Raw genomic sequence first — 23,944 nt, forward strand, 5'->3', positions numbered from 1 at the left:
AATACAGCTCACTTCACCATTTACATCTCCCGCCTTCCGTTCTCAGTGGCTACTTCTTCTCTCTCTCACCGTTATGCAACTGCATTATATCCCAGTACTACAGCGCCACTTCTGGCCAAAACATGCAACAACATCGTAACAAAAGAAAATAAAAGGCCACAACTTAATGGAAAAGGGACCAAAGAAAAGACTAAATGGGGGGTATGTCACAAAGGCATCATGTAAATTGTGATATACATGAACTTGAGTGTAGTCATGTGTACACGGTGACTTGAACTGGGTCTGTCTCACCTATAAAGAGCCTCTGTGTGGCTCCTCTCCTCGTTTACGGCCATACCACTCTGAACACGCCCGATCTCTTCTGATCTCAGAAGCTAAGCAGCGTCCGGCCAGGTTAGTACTTGGATTGGAGACAGCCTGGGAATACCAGGTGCCGTTAGCATTTTGGCCCTCTGAGCAGCAGGCCTCACCTGGTCCTCCTTCCTCATGTTTCACTCCCTCTGTAAACACGCAATTTCCCTCGGGAGAATAAAGTTGTATCTTATCTTATCTTATATGAAAGCATACATTCAGAAAATGAGTATTGCACATGGTCATAATATGAGAAGATTGAATGCACATGAGAAGTGAAGAACACGAGCCACTGTGTGACAATGATGATGATGAGGATGAAAGTGAGCGTCAGAGATGTAAGTGGTCCCTCTGTGTGTTCTATGTGATGATTATCAGTTTCATTAGGTAAGACTTCATTATCCAGAAATGTGTGTTTCTGATGAAGGCATCATGTAAATTGTGATATACATGAACTTGAGTGTAGTCAAGTGTACACGGTGACTTGAACTGGGTCTGTCTCACCTATAAAGAGCCTCTTGGTGGCTGCTCTCCTCGTTTACGGCCATACCACTCTGAACACACCCGATCTCGTCTGATCTCGGAAGCTAAGCAGCGTCGGGCCAGGTGAGTACTTGGATGGGAGACCGCCTGGGAATACCCGGTGCAGTAAGCATTTTGGCCCTCTGAGCAGCAGGCCTCACCTGGTCCTCCTCCCTCATCTTTCACTCCCTCTGTGAACACGCAATTTCCCTCGGGAGAATAAAGTTGTATCTTATCTTATCTGAAATGTTAGTGTTCTTCTGATGAAGGCATCATGTAAATTGTGATATACATGAACTTGAGTGTAGTCATGTGTACACGGTGACTTGAACTGGGTCTGTCTCACCTATAAAGAGCCTTTGTGTGGCTGCTCTCCTCGTTTACGGCCATACCACTCTGAACACGCCTGATCTCGTCTGATCTCGGAAGCTAAGCAGCGTCGGGCCAGGTTAGTACTTGGATGGGAGACCGCCTGGGAATACCCGGTGCCGTAAGCATTTTGGCCCTCTGAGCAGCAGGCCTCACCTGGTCCTCCTCCCTCGTGTTTCACTCCCTCTGTCAACACCCAATGTCCCTCGGGAGAATAAAGTTGTATCTTATCTTATCTTATATGAAAGCATACATTCAGAAAATGAGTATTGCACAAGGGCATAATATGAGATGATTGAATGCACATGAGGAGTGAAGTACACGAGCCACTGTGTGACGATGATGATGATGATGATGATGATGATAATGATGATGAAAGTGAGCGTCAGAGATGTTAGTGGTCCCTCTTTATGTTCTATGTGATGATTATCAGTTTCATTAGGTAAGACTTCATTATCCAGAAATGTGTGTTTCTGATGAAGGCATCATGTAAATTGTGATATACATGAACTTGAGTGTAGTCATGTGTACACGGTGACTTGAACTGGGTCTGTCTCACCTATAAAGAGCCTCTGTGTGGCTGCTCTCCTCGTTTACGGCTATACCACTCTGAACACGCCCGATCTCGTCTGATCTCGGAAGATAAGCAGTGTCGGGCCAGGTTAGTACTTGGATGGGAGACCGCCTGGGACTACCCGGTGCCGTAAGCATTTTGGCCCTCTGAGCAGCAGGCCTCACCTGGTCTTCCTCCCTCATGTTTCACTCCCTCTGTCAACACGCAATTTCCCTCGGGAGAATAAAGTTGTATCTTATCTTATCTGAAATGTTAGTGTTCTTCTGATGAAGGCATCATGTAAATTGTGATATACATGAACTTGAGTGTAGTCATGTGTACACGGTGACTTGAACTTGGTCTGTCTCACCTATAAAGAGCCTCTGGTGGCTGCTCTCCTATTTTACGGCCATACCACTCTGAACACGCCCGATCTCGTCTGATCTCGGAAGCTAAGCAGCGTCGGGCCAGGTTAGTACTTGGATGGGAGACCGTCTGGGAATACCCGGTGCCGTAAGCATTTTGGCCCTCTGAGCAGCAGGCCTCACCTGGTCCTCCTCCCTCATGTTTCACTCCCTCTGTCAACACCCAATGTCCCTCGGGAGAATAAAGTTGTATCTCATCTTATCTTATATGAAAGCATACATTCAGAAAATGAGTATTGCACATGGGCATAATATGAGATGATTGAATGCACATGAGGAGTGAAGTACACGAGCCACTGTGTGACGATGATGATGATGATGATGATGATGATGATGATGAAAGTGAGCGTCAGAGATGTTAGTGGTCCCTCTTTATGTTCTATGTGATGATTATCAGTTTCATTAGGTAAGACTTCATTATCCAGAAATGTGTGTTTCTGATGAAGGCATCATGTAAATTGTGATATACATGAACTTGAGTGTAGTCATGTGTACACGGTGACATGAACTGGGTCTGTCTCACCTATAAAGAGCCTCTGTGTGGCTGCTCTCCTCGTTTACGTCCATAACACTCTGAACACGCCCGATCTCGTCTGATCTCGGAAGCTAATCAGCGTCGGGCCAGGTTAGTACTTGGATGGGAGACCGCCTGGGAATACCCGGTGCCGTTAGCATTTTGGCCCTCTGAGCAGCAGGCCTCACCTGGTCCTCCTCCCTCATGTTTCACTCACTCTGTGAACACGCAAGTTCCCTCGGGAGAATAAAGTTGTATCTTATCTTATCTTATATGAAAGCATACATTCAGAAAATGAGTATTGCACATGGGCATAATATGAGAAGATTGAATGCACATGAGAAGTGAAGTACACGAGCCACTTTGTGATGATGATGATGATGATGAAAGTGAGCGTCAGAGATGTAAGTGGTCCCTCTGTATCTTCTATGTGATGATTATCAGTTTCATAAGGTAAGACTTCATTATCCAGAAATGTGTGTTTCTGATGAAGGCATCATGTAAATTGTGATATACATGAACTTGAGTGTAGTCATGGGTACACGGTGACTTGAACTGGGTCTGTCTCACCTATAAAGAGCCTCTGTGTGGCTGCTCTCCTCGTTTACGGCCATACCACTCTGAACACGCCCGATCTCGTCTGATCTCGGAAGCTAATCAGCGTCGGGCCAGGTTAGTACTTGGGTGGGAGACCGCCTGGGAATACCCGGTGCCGTAAGCATTTTGGCCCTCTGAGCAGCAGGCCTCACCTGGTCCTCCTTCCTCATGTTTCACTCCCATGTCAACACGCAATTTCCCTCGGGAGAATAAAGTTGTGTCTTATCTTATCTGAAATGTTAGTGTTCTTCTGATGAAGGCATCATGTAAATTGTGATATACATGAACTTGAGTGTAGTCATGTGTACACGGTGACTTGAACTGGGTCTGTCTCACCTATAAAGAGCCTTTGTGTGGCTGCTCTCCTCGTTTACGGCCATACCACTCTGAACACGCCCGATCTCGTCTGATCTCGGAAGCTAAGCAGCGTCGGGCCAGGTTAGTACTTGGATGGGAGACCGCCTGGGAATACCCGGTGCCGTAAGCATTTTGGCCCTCTGAGCAGCAGGCCTCACCTGGTCCTCCTCCCTCATGTTTCACTTCCTCTGTCAACACGCAATTTCCCTCGGGAGAATAAAGTTGTATCTTATCTTATCTGAAATGTTAGTGTTCTTCTGATGAAGGCATCATGTAAATTGTGATATACATGAACTTGAGTGTAGTCATGTGTACACGGTCACTTGAACTTGGTCTGTCTCACCTATAAAGAGCCTCTGTGTGGCTGCTCTCCTGTTTTACGGCCATACCACTCTGAACACGCCCGATCTCGTCTGATCTCAGAAGCTAAGCAGCGTTGGGCCATGTTTGTACTTGGATGGGAGACCGCCTGGGAATACCCAGTGCCGTTAGCATTTTGGCCCTCTGAGCAGCAGGCCTCACCTGGTCCTCCTCCCTCATGTTTCACTCCCTCTGTAAACACGCAATTTCCCTCGGGAGAATAAAGTTGTATCTTATCTTATCTTATTTGAAAGCATACATTCAGAAAATGAGTATTGCACATGGTCATAATATGAGAAGATTGAATGCACATGAGAAGTGAAGTACACGAGCCACTGTGTGACGATGATGATGATGACGATGATGATGATGATGAAAGTGAGCGTCAGAGATGTAAGTGGTCCCTCTGTATGTTCTATGTGATGATTATCAGTTTCATTAGGTAAGACTTCATTATCCAGAAATTTGTGTTTCTGATGAAGGCATCATGTAAATTGTGATATACATGAACTTGAGTGTAGTCATGCGTACACGGTGACTTGAACTGGGTCTGTCTCACCTATAAAGAGCCTCTGTGTGGCTGCTCTCCTCGTTTACGGCCATACCACTCTGAACACGCCTGATCTCGTCTGATCTCGGAAGCTAAGCAGCGTCGGGCCAGGTTAGTACTTGGATGGAAGACCGCCTAGGAATACCCGGTGCTGTAAGCATTTTGGCCCTGTCAGCAGCAGGCCTCACCTGGTCCTCCTCCCTCATGTTTCACTCACTCTGTGAACACGCAAGTTCCCTCGGGAGAATAAAGTTGTATCTTATCTTATCTTATATGAAAGCATACATTCAGAAAATGAGTTTTGCACATGGGCATAATATGAGAAGATTGAATGCACATGAGAAGTGAAGTACACGAGCCACTGTTTGACGATGATGATGATGAAAGTGAGCGTCAGAGATGTAAGTGGTCCCTCTGTATGTTCTATGTGATGATTATCAGTTTCATTAGGTAAGACTTCATTATCCAGAAATGTGTGTTTCTGATGAAGGCATCATGTAAATTGTGATATTGTGGTGATTATACATAATTCCCCCTCGGACTATGGTGTGGGTAGGTGTGTTCCCCACGGTGGTTAAAAGGGCGAGGACTTCCGGTCCGTAGGTGTTGTTGTTCTGCTGTATTGATTGTACGAGACGAGTGAATCCGCATGTCTATAAAGTGGACGTTAAAACTCAATACGCAGCCTCCGACTCCCGTCCTTCGGCACTACACTGGTGACCCTGACGCGAGTCTCGACGAAGTATCCGAGACTGGACTGAACATGGCCGTTTTTCTCAAATTGCCGGAGTTTTGGGAGACGTCCGCGGCGGCATGGTTCGCACAGACGGAAGCTCAATTCGCCCTCCGCGGGATAACGGATGACGACACACGCTATTTCCACGTCGTCTCCGCACTGGGGAGCTCTACAGCCGCCCGGACAGTGGGGTGTATTACTTGTCTTCCTGCCCTGGAGAAATATGCAGCATTCAAGACTCTCCTGCTCAAAACCTTCGAGCTGTCACGGCCGGAACGAGCCCGACGCCTGTTCGCTATTCACGGCCTCAGAGACAGTAAGCCCTCAGAGCACATGGAGATGATGCTGAACCTGCTAGGTAAAGAAGAGCCAAATTTCCTGTTCATGGAACTGTTCCTTCGGCACATGCCGCCACACGTGCAAACAGCCTTAACTAATACAACTATCACGGAGCCACGAGCTTTCGCCGAGGAGGCTGATCGCTTTTTCCTGGCTACCCAGCGTTTCGCCCCTGAGGTGCTAGCCCCGACGCGCAGCTACATGCCCCCCAGCAGAGGAATGCTAACTACAGGAGACCCTGTGACTGCTGACGGCCGCACAAATTCAGGCATGTGCTACTTCCATGCGCGTTTCGGCGCTAAAGCTAAGAGATGCCGGCCCCCTTGCAACTATGGACCGGCGGGAAACGACAGGGCCCACGTTCAGTTGTAGCCGTGAGCGTGGGTGCAACAAGCAGACTACTATTCATTAAGGACACCCTCTCCAGGCGTAACTTCCTCTGCGACACCGGAGCTAACAGGAGCGTTTTGCCGGCCACGAGGAGTGACACCGCCAGCGGAGGCTACGGCCCCCCATTGACGTCTGCTAACGACACCCCTATCCGCACCTATGGCACAAAGACTGTGAACCTGTGTCTCGAGGGCTGGCAGTTTACGTGGGATTTTGTTACGGCCGACATTTCCTTCCCCATCCTCGGTGCGGATTTCCTGTGCGCTCACGGACTACTAGTGGACGTCAAGAACAGCCGCTGGGTAGACGCATTGACATTCTCCTCGCTTGCTTGTGTCCGCGGTGAGGCAACATACGGCGGACTCTCCAGCTCTCTTGCTGAGGGGGACAGATATCAACGCCTACTTGGTGAGTTTCCCAGCCTGACGAAGCCCACCTTTTCCGCCACTACCATCAAGCACGGGGTTGAACACCACATTGACACTAAGGGCCCCCCGGTCTACGCTAGGGCCCGGCGGCTCAATCCTGTCAGGCTGGCAGTCGCCAGGTCAGAGTTTGCCAACATGGAGTGCCTGGGCATTATCCACTGCTCTGACAGCCCATGGGCCTCACCCCTCCACATCGTCCCTAAACCAGATGGCGGTTGTCGTCCGTTCGGAGACTACCGCCGCCTTAACGACGCTACCACACCGGACCGCTACCCGGTCCCCCACATCCAGGATTTCTCCGCACATCTGGCTGGCAAACTGGTTTTCTCCAAAGTGGATCTGGTGCGGGGCTACCACCAAGTCCCGGTGCACCCTGCAGACATCCCCAAAACGGCGGTGGTCACGCCGTTCGGACTGTTTGAGTTCCTGCGGATGCCGTTTGGACTTAAGAACGCTGCACAGTCTTTCCAGCGGTTGATGGATTCGACGCTAAGAGACATGCCGTTCATTTTCGTTTACCTAGACGATATTCTCGTTGCCAGCTCCTCGGAGGGAGAGCACCAAGTACACCTCCGGGATCTCTTCAAAAGGCTCGACCAGCACGGCTTGATTATCAACCCTGCGAAGTGCGTGTTCGGGTTGCCCTCCATCCAATTCCTCGGACATATGGTGAGCAAAGAGGGGGCTGCCCCCCTCCCTGCAAAGGTGGAGGCCGTGTCCGCCTTTCCAAGACCGCACACAGCTCGTGCACTCCGGGAGTTTCTGGGGATGGTAACCTTTTATCACCGGTTCATCCGCCGGGCCGCCCACACTATGCGCCCGCTATACGAGGCTCTTAAGGGTAAGTCCCCCGGTCAGGCCGTCGACTGGACGGCTGAGAGGGATGCCGCGTTCGATGCCACCAAAGCCGCCCTGAGCCAAGCCACCATGCTGGCCCACCCGTCGCACAAGGCCCCCATCGCTATCACCACGGACGCGTCTGATTATGCTGTGGGAGCGGTGCACGAGCAATGGGTCGACGGCGCCTGGCAGCCACTCGCCTTTTTCAGCCGCCAGTTGACCCCCAGGGAGCGCAAGTACAGTGCGTTTGACAGAGAGCTCCTCGGCCTCTGGTTGGCAGTCCGCCATTTCAGGTTCCTGCTGGAAGGTCGAGAGTTTACGGCATTCGTGGATCATAAGCCGCTCACGTTCTGCATGTCCAAGGTGGCCGAGCCGTGGTCGGCCTGCCAGCAGCGTCAGCTCTCCTTCATATCGGAATACACCACGGACATCCGACACGTCGCCGGAAAGGACAACGTGGTGCTCTGTGTGGCTGCTCTCCTCGTTTACGGCCATACCACTCTGAACACGCCCGATCTCGTCTGATCTCGGAAGCTAAGCAGCGGCGGGCCAGGTTAGTACTTGGATGGGAGACCGCCTGGGAATACCCGGTGCCGTAAGCATTTTGGCCCTCTGAGCAGCAGGCCTCACCTGGTCCTCCTCCCTCATGTTTCACTCCCTCTGTCAACACGCAATTTCCCTCGGGAGAATAAAGTTGTATCTTATCTTATCTTATATGAAAGCATACATTCAGAAAATGAGTATTGCACATGGGCATAATATGAGAAGATTGAATGCACATGAGAAGTGAAGTACACGAGCCACTGTGTGACGATGATGATGATGACGATGATGATGATGATGAAAGTGAGCGTCAGAGATGTTAGTGGTCCCTCTTTATGTTCTATATGATGATTATCAGTTTCATTAGGTAAGACTTCATTATCCAGAAATGTGTGTTTCTGATGAAGGCATCATGTAAATTGTGATATACATGAACTTGAGTGTAGTCATGTGTACACGGTGACTTGAACTGGGTCCGTCTCACCTATGAAGAGCCTCTGTGTGGCTGCTCTCCTCGTTTACGGCCATACCACTCTGAACATGCCCGATCTCGTCTGATCTCGGAAGCTAAGCAGCGTCGGGCCAGGTAAGTACTTGGATGGGAGACCGCCTGGGAATACCCGATGCCGTAAGAATTTTGGCCCTCTGAGCAGCATGCCTCACCTGGTCTTCCTTCCTCATGTTTCACTCCCTCTGTCAACACGCAATTTCCCTCGGGAGAATAAAGTTGTATCTTATCTTATCTGAAATGTTAGTGTTCTTCTGATGAAGGCATCATGTAAATTGTGATATACATGAACTTGAGTGTAGTCATGCGTACACGGTTACTTGAACTTGGTCTGTCTCACCTATAAAGAGCCTCTGTGTGGCTGCTCTCCTCGTTTACGGCCATACCACTCTGAACACGCCTGATCTCGTCTGATCTCGGAAGCTAAGCAGCGTCGGGCCAGGTTAATACTTGGATGGGAGACCGCCTAGGAATACCCGGTGCCGTAAGCATTTTGGCCCTCTGAGCAGCAGGCCTCACCTGGTCCTCCTCCCTCATGTTTCACTCCCTCTGTCAACACGCAATTTCCCTCGGGAGAATAAAGTTGTATCTTATCTTTTCTGAAATGTTAGTGTTCTTCTGATGAAGGCATCATGTAAATCGTGATATACATGAACTTGAGTGTAGTCATGTGTACACGGTGACTTGAACTGGGTCCGTCTCACCTATAAAGAGCCTCTGTGTGGCTGCTCTCCTCGATTACGGCCATACCACTCTGAACATGCCCGATCTCGTCTGATCGCGGAAGCTAAGCAGCGTCGGGCCAGGTTAGTACTTGGATGGGAGACCGCCTGGGAATACCCGGTGCCGTAAGCATTTTGGCCCTCTGAGCAGCAGGCCTCACCTGGTCCTCCTCCCTCATGTTGCACTCCCTCTGTCAACACGCAATTTCCCTCGGGAGAATAAAGTTGTATCTTATCTTACTTTATATGAAAGCATACATTCAGAAAATGAGTATTGCACATGGGCATAATATGAGAAGATTGAATGCACATGAGAAGTGAAGTACACGAGCCACTGTTTGACAATGATGATGATGATGATGAAAGTGAGCATCAGAGATGTTAGTGGTCCCTCTTTATGTTCTATGTTATGTCAGACGAGATCGTGCATGTTACATTGATATATGGACAAATAAAGGTTGTTGACTCTCAAAAAAAAAAAAAGGAACAAGGGAAAGAAATCAAAGACAATATGGTCGTAACAGTGTAAACACATGGTAATATACAATGATTGTGATTGTGTGATTGTGGAATATTTAAATAAATAGACAACGCAACTAATGAATCCGATGGTTCTGAATAACCTAACATAACAGAATATAGGAAACAAATAGTAATGGCAATGTCACGAGCTGCTGTTGATTTGCTAATGTTTATAAGTTATGACAGTAGCAATGCTGTACTGTACATTGGATTTTGTAATTTGATTACTTGCTCATTTCATAATGGACTGGTCTGAAAGAGCCTTGTTGACTTGCATCTGACCCTGGGAGTCGATCTGTTCTATTTGTTTGTTCTTGGCTTGTGCTGCTCCAAGATTCTGGCAAACTATTTAATAACATTTTGCTTTTATGAAAGCACACATTCAGAAAATGAGTATTGCACATGGTCATAATATGAGAAGGTTGAATGCACATGAGAAGTGAAGTACACGAGCCACTGTGTGACGAAGATGATGATGATGATGATGATGATGATGATGATGATGAAAGTGAGCGTCAGAGATGTTAGTGGTCCCTCTTTATGTTCTATGTGATGATTATCAGTTTCATTAGGTAAGACTTCATTATCCAGAAATGTGTGTTTCTGATGAAGGCATCATGTAAATTGTGATATACATGAACTTGAGTGTAGTCATGTGTACACGGTGACTTGAACTGGGTCTGTCTCACCTATAAAGAGCCTCTGTGTGGCTGCTCTCCTCGTTTACGGCCATACCACTCTGAACACGCCCGATCTCGTCTGATCTCGGAAGCTAAGCAGCGTCGGGCCAGGTTAGCACTTGGATGGGAGACCGCCTGGGAATACCTGGTGCAGTAAGCATTTTGGCCCTCTGAGCAGCAGGCCTCACCTGGTCCTCCTCCCTCATGTTTCACTCCCTCTGTCAACACGCAATTTCCCTCGGGAGAATAAAGTTGTATCTTATCTTATCTGAAATGTTAGTGTTCTTCTGATGAAGGCATCATGTAAATTGTGATATACATGAACTTGAGTGTAGTCATGTGTACACGGTGACTTGAACTGGGTCTGTCTCACCTATAAAGAGCCTCTGTGTGGCTGCGCTCCTCGTTTACGGCCATACCACTCTGAACACGGAAGTAAGAGGAGGTGTGTGTGAGCTCCAGGCGTGCGTGTATTTTGACTGATCCTGTGCGGCAATTTTGATTTTGAGTTTAAACTGTGGCGTTTCTTTAAGCCCAGATTTTTCGTTTCTTTGATAGCTCGGTTTTTGGAGCCACCCCCAGCAGTTTTGACTGTCTGGGGGACACTTTAAGTTATTTGTTTGTTTGGTTTGTGTTTTCCTGATGGAAAATAGTTTATACTGTGCTCCAAGTATGGTGAGAACCAGAGGAAAGGGAGCCAGAGTCGCTGCACCGGGCCCGGACCGGACGGCCGAGGCAAACGAGCCGATGGTGAAAGACGATCGGGCGTACAGGACCGTGGACGGTCAGAATATGACGGGAGAAATGGAGGACACACGTGCGGTGACAGCTCCTGACGTAGCCGAAAATGTGGAAGGAGGAAGAGGGCAGGAGAGAGAAATCATCAGAGAGGAAGAGATACGGATTATTAAGGATAAAGCTGAAGAGTTTCAGCAAAATTTAACGCTCGCGCTGGAGCTGATTGGAGAAGATAAAGTGACCGCAATGGAGCTGATCCAGGCAATACAAGACACTTGTGGGAAAATCATCGCCTGCCGGTACACGGGCAGAAATAAATATGAGATCACAATGAATCACCCGAAGGGGAAAGAAAGACTATTGGACGGCATAAAAATTGGACAGACCGCGATCATGTCCAAGGAGTTATGTAATGATGAGCTGGTGGTCTCGTTTCTGGGGCTGCCGGCGTATATCACGGACAGCGTCATTCTGGGCAAGCTGAACAGCTGGGGAGTGAGTGCAGTATCCCCGATCATCAGGAGAATGTGGCCGGGAACTAGAATTGCTGACGGAACAAGATACGTGAAAGTTAAATTCACGGAGACGGTCCAATCACTTCCATATTCGACCAAGTTTGAGACGGCTTTTGGAGCAGAGTTCTTCAGAGTTTTGCACGACAAACAGGTGAAAGTGTGCAGACAGTGCATACAGACTGGTCATATCCTGAGGGACTGTCCAGATTTCCTTTGTAGAAAATGTGGAGAGCAGGGGCACTATGCAAGGGAGTGCATGGGCAGAGGGAACAAATGCCAGAGCTGCAAAAAGGAGAGCAGCAGATGTGTTTGTGAGGACGTTGATCATGCTCCAGGGACGGGAGGAAAGCAACGTGAGGAGCAGGAAGAATCGAGAGAGAATATCTCTGAGAGGGAGGAGACCGAGAAGGATCGTGCGGAGGGGGAAGCGGAGAAAGGAAGAGACATACTGGAGTCGGACGGAGAGCAAGGAATGGAGGTGAGAGGATCGACAGCTGAGGTGCCGGGACATGGAGACGCAGCAGAGGGGCAGAGTGTGGATACATCGGAGAGAAAGGAGAGGAAGGTGAAAATTGTTCAACTTCAGCGGCCCCCAGAATCAGACTCAGAGATATGCTTGACGGGGTCTCAAGAGTCGGGGAACTCGGAGTCTGATATGGACCTCGGAAACAGCCAGGAGCTGGGGAAGAGAAGACTGCAATGGATGCTGAAGACAAGGGGATCAAAAAGAGGAAAAAGTAAGACGTGAACTGTAGCATAAAGATGATGGGCCTGATTTATCTCTATGTATTTACAATGTTAAAAATACTATCGCAAAACACAAACGGCTTAAGATGTATTAACAAGATGAGAGATGTTTTAAGGGTGGATACTTTTGACATCCTCTGTGTACAAGAGACTAGGTGGACAAGGGAGTGGAGAAGCTATCTGAGGGATACATGGGCTGGAAAAGTGTGGGCAAACAACGGTGTAAATGGACGAGCCGGAGTCGCTATTTTTGCGAAAGGAGATAAGATCCAAAATGTTAAGGAAATAGTGAAGGATGATGAGGGAAGGGTGATCGGTATTGAATTTATTTACAGGAATGTGCTTTACAAACTTTTGAATATTTATGCATCGAATGAGGACAACAAGCGTGGAATTTTCTTTGATCAACTAAAACCGCATTTGGGAGGGAACATTTGTGTAGTGGGGGATTTTAACTGTGCACTTACGAGGTTGGATATATCAAGCAACAATACATACAAAAGTGATATAAGTAGGAAATCGCTAAATGAGCTTTTTGACTATTTCAACCTGGTAGATCTGTGGAGGGTGCGCAATATGGGAGAAAGGGGCTTTTCCAGACGACAGACGGTTCTGGGGCACTTAAACAGTCCAGGATTGACTTATGTCTATTAGCATCTGGGCTGGAAAAAAAGATTTCAAAATGCTGGTATGAGTTCACAGGGTTTAGCGATCATGCAAGGTTATGGGTGGAGCTGGGGGAGAAAGAGCACAAAGGTGGAGGGTTATGGTGTTTAAATAACAGTGTTTTGCTGGATGGAAAATATAGGGAGAAAGTTGAAAATCTACTGAAAGAAAGAAAAAGAGAACTCGGGGGGGGTTGCATAAATATGGGGGAGTGGTGGGAGGAGGTGAAATTGCACATCAAAAAAGTGACAATAAACTATTGTAAAAATAAAATGGAGAAGGAAACAAGGACTGAGTATAGTTTAAGAGACCAGATTAGTAAAGAGCTGGAAAGGTCGATTGCAGAGGAAAACTTCAACAATCTAAAATATCTCATGCTGAGAAAACAATTAGATGAGCTTGAGAAGAAACGGAGCAGAGGGGCAGCTATCAGATCAAGGATGAAGGATATTTTAGAAGGGGAAAAGAATACAAGTTTCTTTTTAGGGCTTGAAAAAAGACAGCAAAAGAAAGCTCATCTGCAAAACCTGAAAAATGAAGAGGGTAAGACAATGGAGAAGACAGGGGAAATGCTGGAGGTGGCTCATAAACATTTTAAAAAACTTTTTTCAAAGATGGAGGTAAACTCTACAGACCACAGTGTTTTTGAAGGGATAGAAAAAAAATTAGGGGAAGAGGACAGAGCAGACTGTGATAAAAACATAACAGAGGAAGAATTGGAAAGAGCAATAAATGGTTTGAATAAGAACAAAAGTCCAGGGCTGGATGGGTTATCGGGGGAATTTTACATCACCTTTAAACAGGTGATAAAGCCAATTCTCCTGAGAATCTTTCAATGCATGGAGCGGGAGGGGAAAGCATCTGGGGACTTCTTCACGGGGCTAATCCGAGTGGTGTATAAGAATAAGGGTGACAAAGGGGATTTGGGGAATTATAGGCCAATTAGTCTGCTAAATACAGATTATAAAATACTGGCTAAAATCCTGGCAAACAGATTGAAGGAGGTGATAGGCACAGTGGTGAATCCCTGTCAGTGTTATGGTGTGGTAGGGAGAGACATTAGTGACATCATCTTATCGATCCAGGACATCTTTGACAAAATGAATCAGAAGGGAGGGCTGTACATAGGGGTTGATTTAGAGAAGGCGTTTGATAGGGTGGATCATGATTTTTTGTTTAAAACACTGGGAAAGATGGGTTTCGGGGAAGGTTTCACTAAATGGATTAGGTTAATATATAGGAATGCCATCAGTAGGGTGAAAATAAACGGGAGGTTAACTGAGAGCTTCGCTCTGGAGAGGTCAATCAGGCAAGGATGCCCGCTTTCAGCTATGTTATACTCCATAGCGGCAGAACCCTTGTCTGCCCTCATTAGGAGGGACCCAGGGATTTTGGGGATTGAAATGGAAGATAAAACGGACACGAAAATCTACCAGTACGCAGATGACATAAGTATTACGGTTAGGGATGAGAGGAGTGTAGACAGGGTGCTGCAGCATGTAGAGTGCTATGAGAGGGCATCTGGGGCCAAAATCAATGGGGAAAAAACCGAGCTAATGGGCTTTGGTGATGGTTTCGATTGTGTAAATAAATGGAATTTTGTAAAGAGAAATGAAATGGTGAAGGTTTTGGGTGTATACGTAGGTAAGAATCGAGATGCAGCAACAAAACAAACGTGGGGTGAAATAGAGGGAAAAATCAAAATGCGATTGGATTTCTGGTCCGGGAGGAAATTGAATCTAAGGGGTAAAGTGATAGTAACTAACGCCCTCCTCCTGTCCAAGTGTCAGTATGCGCTAAGAGTCTGTGAAATGCCGGACAGGGTAATAGGAAAGCTGAATGACATGATGAGTGCTTTCATCTGGAATAAAAAACAGCATTTGATAGCCAGGAAGGTGCTCATCAATGGGCAGAAGGAGGGCGGTTTGAAATTGGTGGACCTGAAAAGTAAAAAGCTTAGTGCACGGATTCGACTGTTAGGGAAATTTATGGGAAACGCAAAGATTTACGCGTGGCAGAAGTGCCTCGACTCTTGCCTACAGGGGTGGGATAATAGAGGAGTGTTTAATCTATGTAGGGAAACGGAGCAAAGGGAAAGAGCACAGGTTAATGCATTTACAGGGGAAATACTTGAAGCGTGGAATATTTTACTGGGGGATTTAAAGTTTAGATGTGAGACTGCGGAGCAGGTGTTACACCAACCAGTTTTCAGAAATCCGGCAATAAGGTGTCAGGGGAAGGTATTTTCAGGGAGGTACTTGGAGGAACTAGGTTTAAATCAGGTGAAGCACTTTATCCAAAGAGGTGGTGGATTTCTGCAGGAGGAAGTAATCCAGGAGGTCAGGGGAAGATTAGGGAAAGTGAGACCAATAGAGATCTAAAGACTATGCCAGAGAATTTTAGAGGGGTTACCTCGTAGCTGGGTGGCGCTGGTGAAGGGGAGGAGGGCAGAGAAGGCTCTGGAGTTGGTCAGTTTCTCCCTCATCCAAGGAGGGAAAGAGCATGACATACGATCAGTTAACTCCAAGATACTATATAGAGTGTTTTTGGGAAAGGAAAAGAAGAAAGCGGCAGCTGAGGAAGTATGGCTAAGGCAGTTCCATGGGCTTCAGAGGGAGCACATTTGGTCAGATCTAAATGTGAAGTTCATTTCATCAGAGTGCTTTGATACAAATTTCAGGCTCAGACACAATAGAATATTTGTCAATTTGGTGCTAAACCAGATAAATAGACTCAACAGCAAGGTTTGTGATATATGTGAGGTGGAAGTGGAGACATTTAGGCACTTTATTTTTGAATGTAAGGAGTTAAAAGTGTTTTTTGAGAAACTGGACCAATGCTTTCAAAAATGTAGAGTCACAATCACGGAAAAGGAAAAATGGGAGAGGTTTTTTCTATTTGGGTATAAGGAAAGGAAAGCAGGGGTGAACAAATGGCTTATCAATTACATTCTGAGTTATGCCAAACATGTCATCAGACTTCGGAGAAACTATTCACATTTCGAGGACAAAAAAGTGAACATCTGGAGATTTTTCTGTAACTTTATGAAAAGGAATGTGAGTCTGCTGTGGGATGGTGGGGACAAGACTTTCAAACAAAAGGTGCTGGAAGATAACTGTCTATTTGTGTGTGGAAATCAGGGTGGGGTGCAAATGTCAATAGGTCAAGGGTGAGGGGTGATGGGTGAAGGAAAAAAAAAGAAAAAAAAAAAGATGTGATGAATGGTGTTATGGATTGTTGGAAATAATTTGATTTGATTTGAAATGACTTGTATTTACTTGTGTAAAATGTATTTGTAAAAATATTTATTTTTTTGATAATAAAAGAAAAAAAAAAAAACACGCCTGATCTCGTCTGATCTCGGAAGCTAAGCAGCGTCGGGCCAGGTTCGTACTTGGATGAGAGACCGCCTAGGAATACCCGGTGCCGTAAGCATTTTGGCCCTCTGAGCAGCAGGCCTCACCTGGTCCTCCTCCCTCATGTTTCACTCCCTCTGTCAACACCCAATGTCCCTCGGGAGAATAAAGTTGTATCTTATCTTATCTTATATGAAAGCATACATTCAGAAAATGAGTATGGCACATGGGCATAATATGAGATGATTGAATGCACATGAGAAGTGAAGTACACGAGCCACTGTGTGACGATGATGATGATGATGATGATGATGATGATGATGAAAGTGAGCGTCAGAGATGTTAGTGGTCCCTCTTTATGTTCTATGTGATGATTATCAGTTTCATTAGGTAAGACTTCATTATCCAGAAATGTGTGTTTCTGATGAAGGCATCATGTAAATTGTGATATACATGAACTTGAGTGTAGTCATGTGTACACGGTGACTTGAACTGGGTCTGTCTCACCTTTAAAGAGCCTCTGTGTGGCTGCTCTCCTCGTTTACGGCCATACCACTCTGAACACGCCCGATCTCGTCTGATCTGGGAAGCTAAGCAGTGTCGGGCCAGGTTAGTACTTGGATGGGAGACCGCCTGGGAATACCCGGTGCCGTAAGCATTTTGGCCCTCTGAGCAGCAGGCCTCACCTGGTCTTCCTCCCTCATGTTTCACTCCCTCTGTCAACACGCAATTTCCCTCGGGAGAATAAAGTTGTATCTTATCTTATCTGAATTGTTAGTGTTCTTCTGATGAAGGCATCATGTAAATTGTGATATACATGAACTTGAGTGTAGTCATGTGTACACGGTGACTTGAACTGGGTCTGTCTCACCTATAAAGAGCCTCTGTGTGGCTGCTCTCCTCGTTTACGGCCATACCAATCTGAACACGCCTGATCTCTTCTGATCTCGGAAGCTAAGCAGCGTCGGGCCAGGTTAGTACTTGGATGGGAGACCGCCTGGGAATACCCGGTGCCGTAAGCATTTTGGCCCTCTGAGCAGCAGGCCTCACCTGGTCCTCCTCCCTCATGTTTCACTCCCTCTGTGAACAACCAATGTCCCTCGGGAGAATAAAGTGGTATCTTATCTTATCTTATATGAAAGCATACATTCAGAAAATGAGTATTGCACATGGGCATAATATGAGATGATTGAATGCACATGGGGAGTGAAGTACAGGAGCCACTGTGTGACGATGATGATGATGATGATGATGATGATGATGATGATGAGGATAAAAGTGAGCGTCAGAGATGTAAGTGGTCCCTCTTTATGTTCTATGTGATGATTATCAGTTTCATCAGGGAAGACTTCATTATCCAGAAATGTGTGTTTCTGATGAAGGCATCATGTAAATTGTGATATACATGAACTTGAGTGTAGTCATGTGTACACGGTGACTTGAACTGGGTCTGTCTCACCTATAAAGAGCCTCTGTGTGGCTGCTCTCCTCGTTTACGGCCATACCACTCTGAACACGCCCGATCTCGTCTGATCTGGGAAGCTAAGCAGTGTCGGGCCAGGTTAGTACTTGGATGGGAGACCGCCTGGGAATACCCGGTGCCGTAAGCATTTTGGCCCTCTGAGCAGCAGGCCTCACCTAGTCTTCCTCCCTCATGTTTCACTCCCTCTGTCAACAAGCAATTTCCCTCGGGAGAATAAAGTTGTATCTTATCTTATCTGAAATGTTAGTGTTCTTCTGATGAAGGCATCATGTAAATTGTGATATACATGAACTTGAGTGTAGTCATGTGTACACGGTGACTTGAACTGGGTCTGTCTCACCTATAAAGAGCCTCTGTGTGGCTGCTCTCATCGTTTACGGCCATACCACTCTGAACACGCCTGATCTCTTCTGATCTCGGAAGCTAAGCAGCGTCGGGCTAGGTTAGTACTTGGATGGGAGACCGCCTGGGAATACCCGGTGCCGTAAGCATTTTGGCCCTCTGAGCAGCAGGCCTCACCTGGTCCTCCTCCCTCATGTTTCACTCCCTCTGTGAACAACCAATGTCCCTCAGGAGAATAAAGTGGTATCTTATCTTATCTTATATGAAAGCATACATTCAGAAAATGAGTATTGCACATGGGCATAATATGAGATGATTGAATGCACATGGGGAGTGAAGTACAGGAGCCACTGTGTGACGATGATGATGATGATGATGATGATGATGATGAGGATAAAAGTGAGCGTCAGAGATGTAAGTGGTCCCTCTGTATGTTCTATGTGATGATTATCAGTTTCATTAGGTAAGACTTTATTATCCAGAAATGTGTGTTTCTGATGAAGGCATCATGTAAATTGTGATATACATGAACTTGAGTGTAGTCATGTGTACACGGTGACTTGAACTGGGTCTGTCTCACCTATAAAGAGCCTCTGTGTGGCTGCTCTCCTCGTTTACGGCCATACCACTCTGAACACGCCCGATCTCGTCTGATCTCGGAAGCTAATCAGCGTCGGGCCAGGTTAGTACTTGGATGGGAGACCGCCTGGGAATACCCGGTGCCGTAAGCATTTTGGCCCTCTGACCAGCAGGCCTCACCTGGTCCTCCTCCCTCATGTTTCACTCCCTCTGTGAACACGCAATTTCCCTCGGGAGAATAAAGTTGTTAGTGTTTTAGTGTGTTAGTGTGTTAGTGTTTTTCTGTTGAAGGCATCATGTAAATTGGGATATACATGAACTTGAGTGTAGTCATGCGTACACGGTGACTTGAACTGGGTCTGTCTCACCTATAAAGAGCCTCTGTGTGGCTGCTCTCCTCGTTTACGGCCATACCACTCTGAACACGCCTGATCTCGTCTGATCTTGTGAAGCTAAGCAGCGTCGGGCCAGGTTAGTACTTGGATGGGAGACCGCCTGGGAATACCTGCTGCCGTAAGCATTTTGGCCCTCTGAGCAGCAGGCCTCACCTGGTCCTCCTCCCTCATGTTTCACTCCCTTTGTCAACAACCAATGTCCCTCGGGAGAATAAAGTTGTATCTTATCTTATCTTATATGAAAGCATACATTCAGAAAATGAGTATTGCACATGGGCATAATATGAGATGATTGAATGCACATGGGGAGTAAAGTACAGGAGCCACTGTGTGACGATGATGATGATGATGATGATGATGATGATGAGGATAAAAGTGAGCGTCAGAGATGTAAGTGGTCCCTCTGTATGTTCTATGTGATGATTATCAGTTTCATTAGGTAAGACTTTATTATCCAGAAATGTGTGTTTCTGATGAAGGCATCATGTAAATTGTGATATACATGAACTTGAGTGTAGTCATGTGTACACGGTGACTTGAACTGGGTCTGTCTCACCTATAAAGAGCCTCTGTGTGGCTGCTCTCCTCATTTACGGACATACCACTCTGAACACGCCCGATCTCGTCTGATCTCGGAAGCTAATCAGCGTCGGGCCAGGTTAGTACTTGGATGGGAGACAGCCTGGGAATACCCGGTGCAGTAAGCATTTTGGCCCTCTGAGCCGCAGGCCTCACCTGGTCCTCCTCGTTTCACTCCCTCTGTGAACACGCAATTTCCCTCGGGAGAATAAAGTTGTATCTTATCTTATCAGAAATGTTAGTGTTCTTCTGATGAAGGCATCATGTAAATTGTGATATACATGAACTTGAGTGTAGTCATGTGTACACGGTGACTTGAACTGGGTCTGTCTCACCTATAAAGAGCCTCTGTGTGGCTGCTCTCATCGTTTACGGCCATACCACTCTGAACACGCCTGATCTCTTCTGATCTCGGAAGCTAAGCAGCGTCGGGCCAGGTTAGTACTTGGATGGGAGACCGCCTGGGAATACCCGGTGCCGTAAGCATTTTGGCCCTCTGAGCAGCAGGCCTCACCTGGTCCTCCTCCCTCATGTTTCACTCCCTCTGTGAACAACCAATGTCCCTCGGGAGAATAAAGTGGTATCTTATCTTATCTTATATGAAAGCATACATTCAGAAAATGAGTATTGCACATGGGCATAATATGAGATGATTGAATGCACATGGGGAGTGAAGTACAGGAGCCACTGTGTGACGATGATGATGATGATGATGATGATGATGATGAGGATAAAAGTGAGCGTCAGAGATGTAAGTGGTCCCTCTGTATGTTCTATGTGATGATTATCAGTTTCATTAGGTAAGACTTTATTATCCAGAAATGTGTGTTTCTGATGAAGGCATCATGTAAATTGTGATATACATGAACTTGAGTGTAGTCATGTGTACACGGTGACTTGAACTGGGTCTGTCTCACCTATAAAGAGCCTCTGTGTGGCTGCTCTCCTCGTTTACGGCCATACCACTCTGAACACGCCCGATCTCGTCTGATCTCGGAAGCTAATCAGCGTCGGGCCAGGTTAGTACTTGGATGGGAGACCGCCTGGGAATACCCGGTGCCGTAAGCATTTTGGCCCTCTGACCAGCAGGCCTCACCTGGTCCTCCTCCCTCATGTTTCACTCCCTCTGTGAACACGCAATTTCCCTCGGGAGAATAAAGTTGTATCTTATCTTATCTGAAATGTTAGTGTTTTTCTGATGAAGGCATCATGTAAATTGGGATATACATGAACTTGAGTGTAGTCATGCGTACACGGTGACTTGAACTGGGTCTGTCTCACCTATAAAGAGCCTCTGTGTGGCTGCTCTCCTCGTTTACGGCCATACCACTCTGAACACGCCTGATCTCGTCTGATCTCGAAAGCTAAGCAGCGTCGGGCCAGGTTCGTACTTGGATAGGGGACCGCCTAGGAATACCAGGTGCCGTAAGCATTTTGGCCCTCTGAGCAGCAGGCCTCACCTGGTCCTCCTCCCTCATGTTTCACTCCCTCTGTCAACACCCAATGTCCCTCGGGAGAATAAAGTTGTATCTTATCTTATCTTATATGAAAGCATACATTCAGAAAATGAGTATGGCACATGGGCATAATATGAGATGATTGAATGCACGTGAGAAGTGAAGTACACGAGCCACTGTGTGACGATGATGATGATGATGATGATGATGATGATGATGAAAGTGAGCGTCAGAGATGTTAGTGGTCCCTCTTTATGTTCTATGTGATGATTATCAGTTTCATTAGGTAAGACTTCATTATCCAGAAATGTGTGTTTCTGATGAAGGCATCATGTAAATTGTGATATACATGAACTTGAGTGTAGTCATGTGTACACGGTGACTTGAACTGGGTCTGTCTCACCTATAAAGAGCCTCTGTGTGGCTGCTCTCCTCGTTTACGGCCATACCACTCTGAACACGCCCGATCTCGTCTGATCTGGGAAGCTAAGCAGCATCGGGCCAGGTTAGTACTTGGATGGGAGACCGCCTGGGAATACCCGGTGCAGTAAGCATTTTGGCCCCCTGAGCAGCAGGCCTCACCTGGTCCTCCTCCCTCATGTTTCACTCCCTCTGTGAACACGCAATTTCCCTCGGGAGAATAAAGTTGTATCTTATCTTATCTGAAATGTTAGTGTTTTTCTGATGAAGGCATCATGTAAATTGGGATATACATGAACTTGAGTGTAGTCATGCGTACACGGTGACTTGAACTGGGTCTGTCTCACCTATAAAGAGCCTCTGTGTGGCTGCTCTCCTCGTTTACGGCCATACCACTCTGAACATGCCTGATCTCGTCTGATCTCGGAAGCTAAGCAGCGTCGGGCCAGGTTCGTACTTGGATGAGAGACCGCCTAGGAATACCAGGTGCCGTAAGCATTTTGGCCCTCTGAGCAGCAGGCCTCACCTGGTCCTCCTCCCTCATGTTTCACTCCCTCTGTCAACACCCAATGTCCCTCGGGAGAATAAAGTTGTATCTTATCTTATCTTATATGAAAGCATACATTCAGAAAATGAGTATGGCACATGGGCATAATATGAGATGATTGAATGCACATGAGAAGTGAAGTACACGAGCCACTGTGTGACGATGATGATGATGATGATGATGATGATGAAAGTGAGCGTCAGAGATGTTAGTGGTCCCTCTTTATGTTCTATGTGATGATTATCAGTTTCATTAGGTAAGACTTCATTATCCAGAAATGTGTGTTTCTGATGAAGGCATCATGTAAATTGTGATATACATGAACTTGAGTGTAGTCATGTGTACACGGTGACTTGAACTGGGTCTGTCTCACCTATAAAGAGCCTCTGTGTGGCTGCTCTCCTCGTTTACGGCCATACCACTCTGAACACGCCCGATCTCGTCTGATCTGGGAAGCTAAGCAGTGTCGGGCCAGGTTAGTACTTGGATGGGAGACCGCCTGGGAATACCCGGTGCCGTAAGCATTTTGGCCCTCTGAGCAGCAGGCCTCACCTGGTCTTCCTCCCTCATGTTTCACTCCCTCTGTCAACACGCAATTTCCCTCGGGAGAATAAAGTTGTATCTTATCTTATCTGAAATGTTAGTGTTCTTCTGATGAAGGCATCATGTAAATTGTGATATACATGAACTTGAGTGTAGTCATGTGTACACGGTGACTTGAACTGGGTCTGTCTCACCTATAAAGAGCCTCTGTGTGGCTGCTCTCCTCGTTTACGGCCATACCACTCTGAACACGCCTGATCTCGTCTGATCTCGGAAGCTAAGCAGCGTCGGGCCAGGTTAGTACTTGGATGGGAGACCGCCTGGGAATACCCGGTGCCGTAAGCATTTTGGCCCTCTGAGCAGCAGGCCTCACCTGGTCCTCCTCCCTCATGTTTCACTCCCTCTGTGAACAACCAATGTCCCTCGGGAGAATAAAGTGGTATCTTATCTTATCTTATATGAAAGCATACATTCAGAAAATGAGTATTGCACATGGGCATAATATGAGATGATTGAATGCACATGGGGAGTGAAGTACAGGAGCCACTGTGTGACGATGATGATGATGATGATGATGATGATGATGAGGATAAAAGTGAGCGTCAGAGATGTAAGTGGTCCCTCTGTATGTTCTATGTGATGATTATCAGTTTCATTAGGTAAGACTTTATTATCCAGAAATGTGTGTTTCTGATGAAGGCATCATGTAAATTGTGATATACATGAACTTGAGTGTAGTCATGTGTACACGGTGACTTGAACTGGGTCTGTCTCACCTATAAAGAGCCTCTGTGTGGCTGCTCTCCTCGTTTACGGCCATACCACTCTGAACACGCCTGATCTCGTCTGATCTCTGAAGCTAATCAGCGTCGGGCCAGGTTAGTACTTGGATGGGAGACCGCCTGGGAATACCCGGTGCCATAAGCATTTTGGCCCTCTGAGCAGCAGGCCTCACCTGGTCCTCCTCCCTCATGTTTCACTCCCTCTGTGAACAACCAATGTCCCTCGGGAGAATAAAGTGGTATCTTATCTTATCTTATATGAAAGCATACATTCAGAAAATGAGTATTGCACATGGGCATAATATGAGAAGATTGAATGCACATGAGAAGTGAAGTACACGAGCCACTGTGTGATGATGATGATGATGATGATGATGATGATGATGAAAGTGAGGGTCAGAGATGTTAGTGGTCCCTCTTTATGTTCTATGTGATGATTATCAGTTACATTAGGTAAGACTTCATTATCCAGAAATGTGTGTTTCTGAT

General features: G+C 46.7%; 22 non-coding genes and 8 pseudogenes across 22 annotated transcripts; all 30 read left to right on the forward strand.

Moving 5' to 3' along the window:
* Positions 1 to 323: 323 nt before the first annotated feature.
* On the forward strand, positions 324 to 442 carry LOC143015197 (5S ribosomal RNA; annotated as a pseudogene).
* A 445-nt stretch (positions 443 to 887) lies between these two features.
* LOC143015160 (5S ribosomal RNA) lies at positions 888 to 1,006 on the forward strand. Its single transcript, XR_012965341.1, has one exon. It is a non-coding gene; the product is annotated as a 5S ribosomal RNA (ribosomal RNA).
* Positions 1,007 to 1,251: 245 nt separating this feature from the next.
* On the forward strand, positions 1,252 to 1,370 carry LOC143015157 (5S ribosomal RNA). Its single transcript, XR_012965338.1, has one exon. It is a non-coding gene; the product is annotated as a 5S ribosomal RNA (ribosomal RNA).
* A 463-nt stretch (positions 1,371 to 1,833) lies between these two features.
* On the forward strand, positions 1,834 to 1,952 carry LOC143015175 (5S ribosomal RNA). The gene has a single exon (XR_012965355.1). It is a non-coding gene; the product is annotated as a 5S ribosomal RNA (ribosomal RNA).
* Positions 1,953 to 2,196: 244 nt separating this feature from the next.
* LOC143015153 (5S ribosomal RNA) lies at positions 2,197 to 2,315 on the forward strand. Its single transcript, XR_012965334.1, has one exon. It is a non-coding gene; the product is annotated as a 5S ribosomal RNA (ribosomal RNA).
* A 460-nt stretch (positions 2,316 to 2,775) lies between these two features.
* LOC143015195 (5S ribosomal RNA) lies at positions 2,776 to 2,894 on the forward strand (annotated as a pseudogene).
* Positions 2,895 to 3,336: 442 nt separating this feature from the next.
* Positions 3,337 to 3,455, forward strand: LOC143015152 (5S ribosomal RNA). Its single transcript, XR_012965333.1, has one exon. It is a non-coding gene; the product is annotated as a 5S ribosomal RNA (ribosomal RNA).
* Positions 3,456 to 3,699: 244 nt separating this feature from the next.
* LOC143015135 (5S ribosomal RNA) lies at positions 3,700 to 3,818 on the forward strand. Its single transcript, XR_012965327.1, has one exon. It is a non-coding gene; the product is annotated as a 5S ribosomal RNA (ribosomal RNA).
* A 245-nt stretch (positions 3,819 to 4,063) lies between these two features.
* On the forward strand, positions 4,064 to 4,182 carry LOC143015139 (5S ribosomal RNA; annotated as a pseudogene).
* A 457-nt stretch (positions 4,183 to 4,639) lies between these two features.
* LOC143015178 (5S ribosomal RNA) lies at positions 4,640 to 4,758 on the forward strand. The gene has a single exon (XR_012965357.1). It is a non-coding gene; the product is annotated as a 5S ribosomal RNA (ribosomal RNA).
* A 3,056-nt stretch (positions 4,759 to 7,814) lies between these two features.
* LOC143015181 (5S ribosomal RNA) lies at positions 7,815 to 7,933 on the forward strand. Its single transcript, XR_012965360.1, has one exon. It is a non-coding gene; the product is annotated as a 5S ribosomal RNA (ribosomal RNA).
* A 457-nt stretch (positions 7,934 to 8,390) lies between these two features.
* LOC143015190 (5S ribosomal RNA) lies at positions 8,391 to 8,509 on the forward strand. The gene has a single exon (XR_012965369.1). It is a non-coding gene; the product is annotated as a 5S ribosomal RNA (ribosomal RNA).
* Positions 8,510 to 8,754: 245 nt separating this feature from the next.
* On the forward strand, positions 8,755 to 8,873 carry LOC143015180 (5S ribosomal RNA). The gene has a single exon (XR_012965359.1). It is a non-coding gene; the product is annotated as a 5S ribosomal RNA (ribosomal RNA).
* Positions 8,874 to 9,118: 245 nt separating this feature from the next.
* LOC143015182 (5S ribosomal RNA) lies at positions 9,119 to 9,237 on the forward strand. The gene has a single exon (XR_012965361.1). It is a non-coding gene; the product is annotated as a 5S ribosomal RNA (ribosomal RNA).
* A 1,110-nt stretch (positions 9,238 to 10,347) lies between these two features.
* LOC143015184 (5S ribosomal RNA) lies at positions 10,348 to 10,466 on the forward strand. The gene has a single exon (XR_012965363.1). It is a non-coding gene; the product is annotated as a 5S ribosomal RNA (ribosomal RNA).
* A 6,401-nt stretch (positions 10,467 to 16,867) lies between these two features.
* LOC143015165 (5S ribosomal RNA) lies at positions 16,868 to 16,986 on the forward strand. The gene has a single exon (XR_012965345.1). It is a non-coding gene; the product is annotated as a 5S ribosomal RNA (ribosomal RNA).
* Positions 16,987 to 17,231: 245 nt separating this feature from the next.
* Positions 17,232 to 17,350, forward strand: LOC143015176 (5S ribosomal RNA). Its single transcript, XR_012965356.1, has one exon. It is a non-coding gene; the product is annotated as a 5S ribosomal RNA (ribosomal RNA).
* Positions 17,351 to 17,819: 469 nt separating this feature from the next.
* On the forward strand, positions 17,820 to 17,938 carry LOC143015166 (5S ribosomal RNA). The gene has a single exon (XR_012965346.1). It is a non-coding gene; the product is annotated as a 5S ribosomal RNA (ribosomal RNA).
* Positions 17,939 to 18,183: 245 nt separating this feature from the next.
* On the forward strand, positions 18,184 to 18,302 carry LOC143015171 (5S ribosomal RNA). The gene has a single exon (XR_012965351.1). It is a non-coding gene; the product is annotated as a 5S ribosomal RNA (ribosomal RNA).
* A 463-nt stretch (positions 18,303 to 18,765) lies between these two features.
* On the forward strand, positions 18,766 to 18,884 carry LOC143015141 (5S ribosomal RNA). Its single transcript, XR_012965328.1, has one exon. It is a non-coding gene; the product is annotated as a 5S ribosomal RNA (ribosomal RNA).
* A 248-nt stretch (positions 18,885 to 19,132) lies between these two features.
* LOC143015136 (5S ribosomal RNA) lies at positions 19,133 to 19,252 on the forward strand (annotated as a pseudogene).
* Positions 19,253 to 19,715: 463 nt separating this feature from the next.
* On the forward strand, positions 19,716 to 19,834 carry LOC143015140 (5S ribosomal RNA; annotated as a pseudogene).
* Positions 19,835 to 20,073: 239 nt separating this feature from the next.
* Positions 20,074 to 20,192, forward strand: LOC143015154 (5S ribosomal RNA). The gene has a single exon (XR_012965335.1). It is a non-coding gene; the product is annotated as a 5S ribosomal RNA (ribosomal RNA).
* Positions 20,193 to 20,655: 463 nt separating this feature from the next.
* LOC143015148 (5S ribosomal RNA) lies at positions 20,656 to 20,774 on the forward strand. Its single transcript, XR_012965329.1, has one exon. It is a non-coding gene; the product is annotated as a 5S ribosomal RNA (ribosomal RNA).
* Positions 20,775 to 21,019: 245 nt separating this feature from the next.
* LOC143015194 (5S ribosomal RNA) lies at positions 21,020 to 21,138 on the forward strand (annotated as a pseudogene).
* Positions 21,139 to 21,598: 460 nt separating this feature from the next.
* Positions 21,599 to 21,717, forward strand: LOC143015196 (5S ribosomal RNA; annotated as a pseudogene).
* Positions 21,718 to 21,962: 245 nt separating this feature from the next.
* LOC143015193 (5S ribosomal RNA) lies at positions 21,963 to 22,081 on the forward strand (annotated as a pseudogene).
* A 454-nt stretch (positions 22,082 to 22,535) lies between these two features.
* LOC143015167 (5S ribosomal RNA) lies at positions 22,536 to 22,654 on the forward strand. The gene has a single exon (XR_012965347.1). It is a non-coding gene; the product is annotated as a 5S ribosomal RNA (ribosomal RNA).
* A 245-nt stretch (positions 22,655 to 22,899) lies between these two features.
* LOC143015169 (5S ribosomal RNA) lies at positions 22,900 to 23,018 on the forward strand. Its single transcript, XR_012965349.1, has one exon. It is a non-coding gene; the product is annotated as a 5S ribosomal RNA (ribosomal RNA).
* Positions 23,019 to 23,481: 463 nt separating this feature from the next.
* Positions 23,482 to 23,600, forward strand: LOC143015185 (5S ribosomal RNA). The gene has a single exon (XR_012965364.1). It is a non-coding gene; the product is annotated as a 5S ribosomal RNA (ribosomal RNA).
* The last annotated feature ends 344 nt before the right edge of the window (positions 23,601 to 23,944 follow it).

This window comes from Genypterus blacodes, unplaced genomic scaffold, assembly GCF_046128005.1.
Source record: "Genypterus blacodes isolate CSIRO-AG114 ecotype Tasmania unplaced genomic scaffold, CSIRO-AGI_Gbla_v1 ptg000191l_1, whole genome shotgun sequence".
NCBI classification, from domain to species: Eukaryota; Metazoa; Chordata; class Actinopteri; order Ophidiiformes; family Ophidiidae; genus Genypterus; species Genypterus blacodes.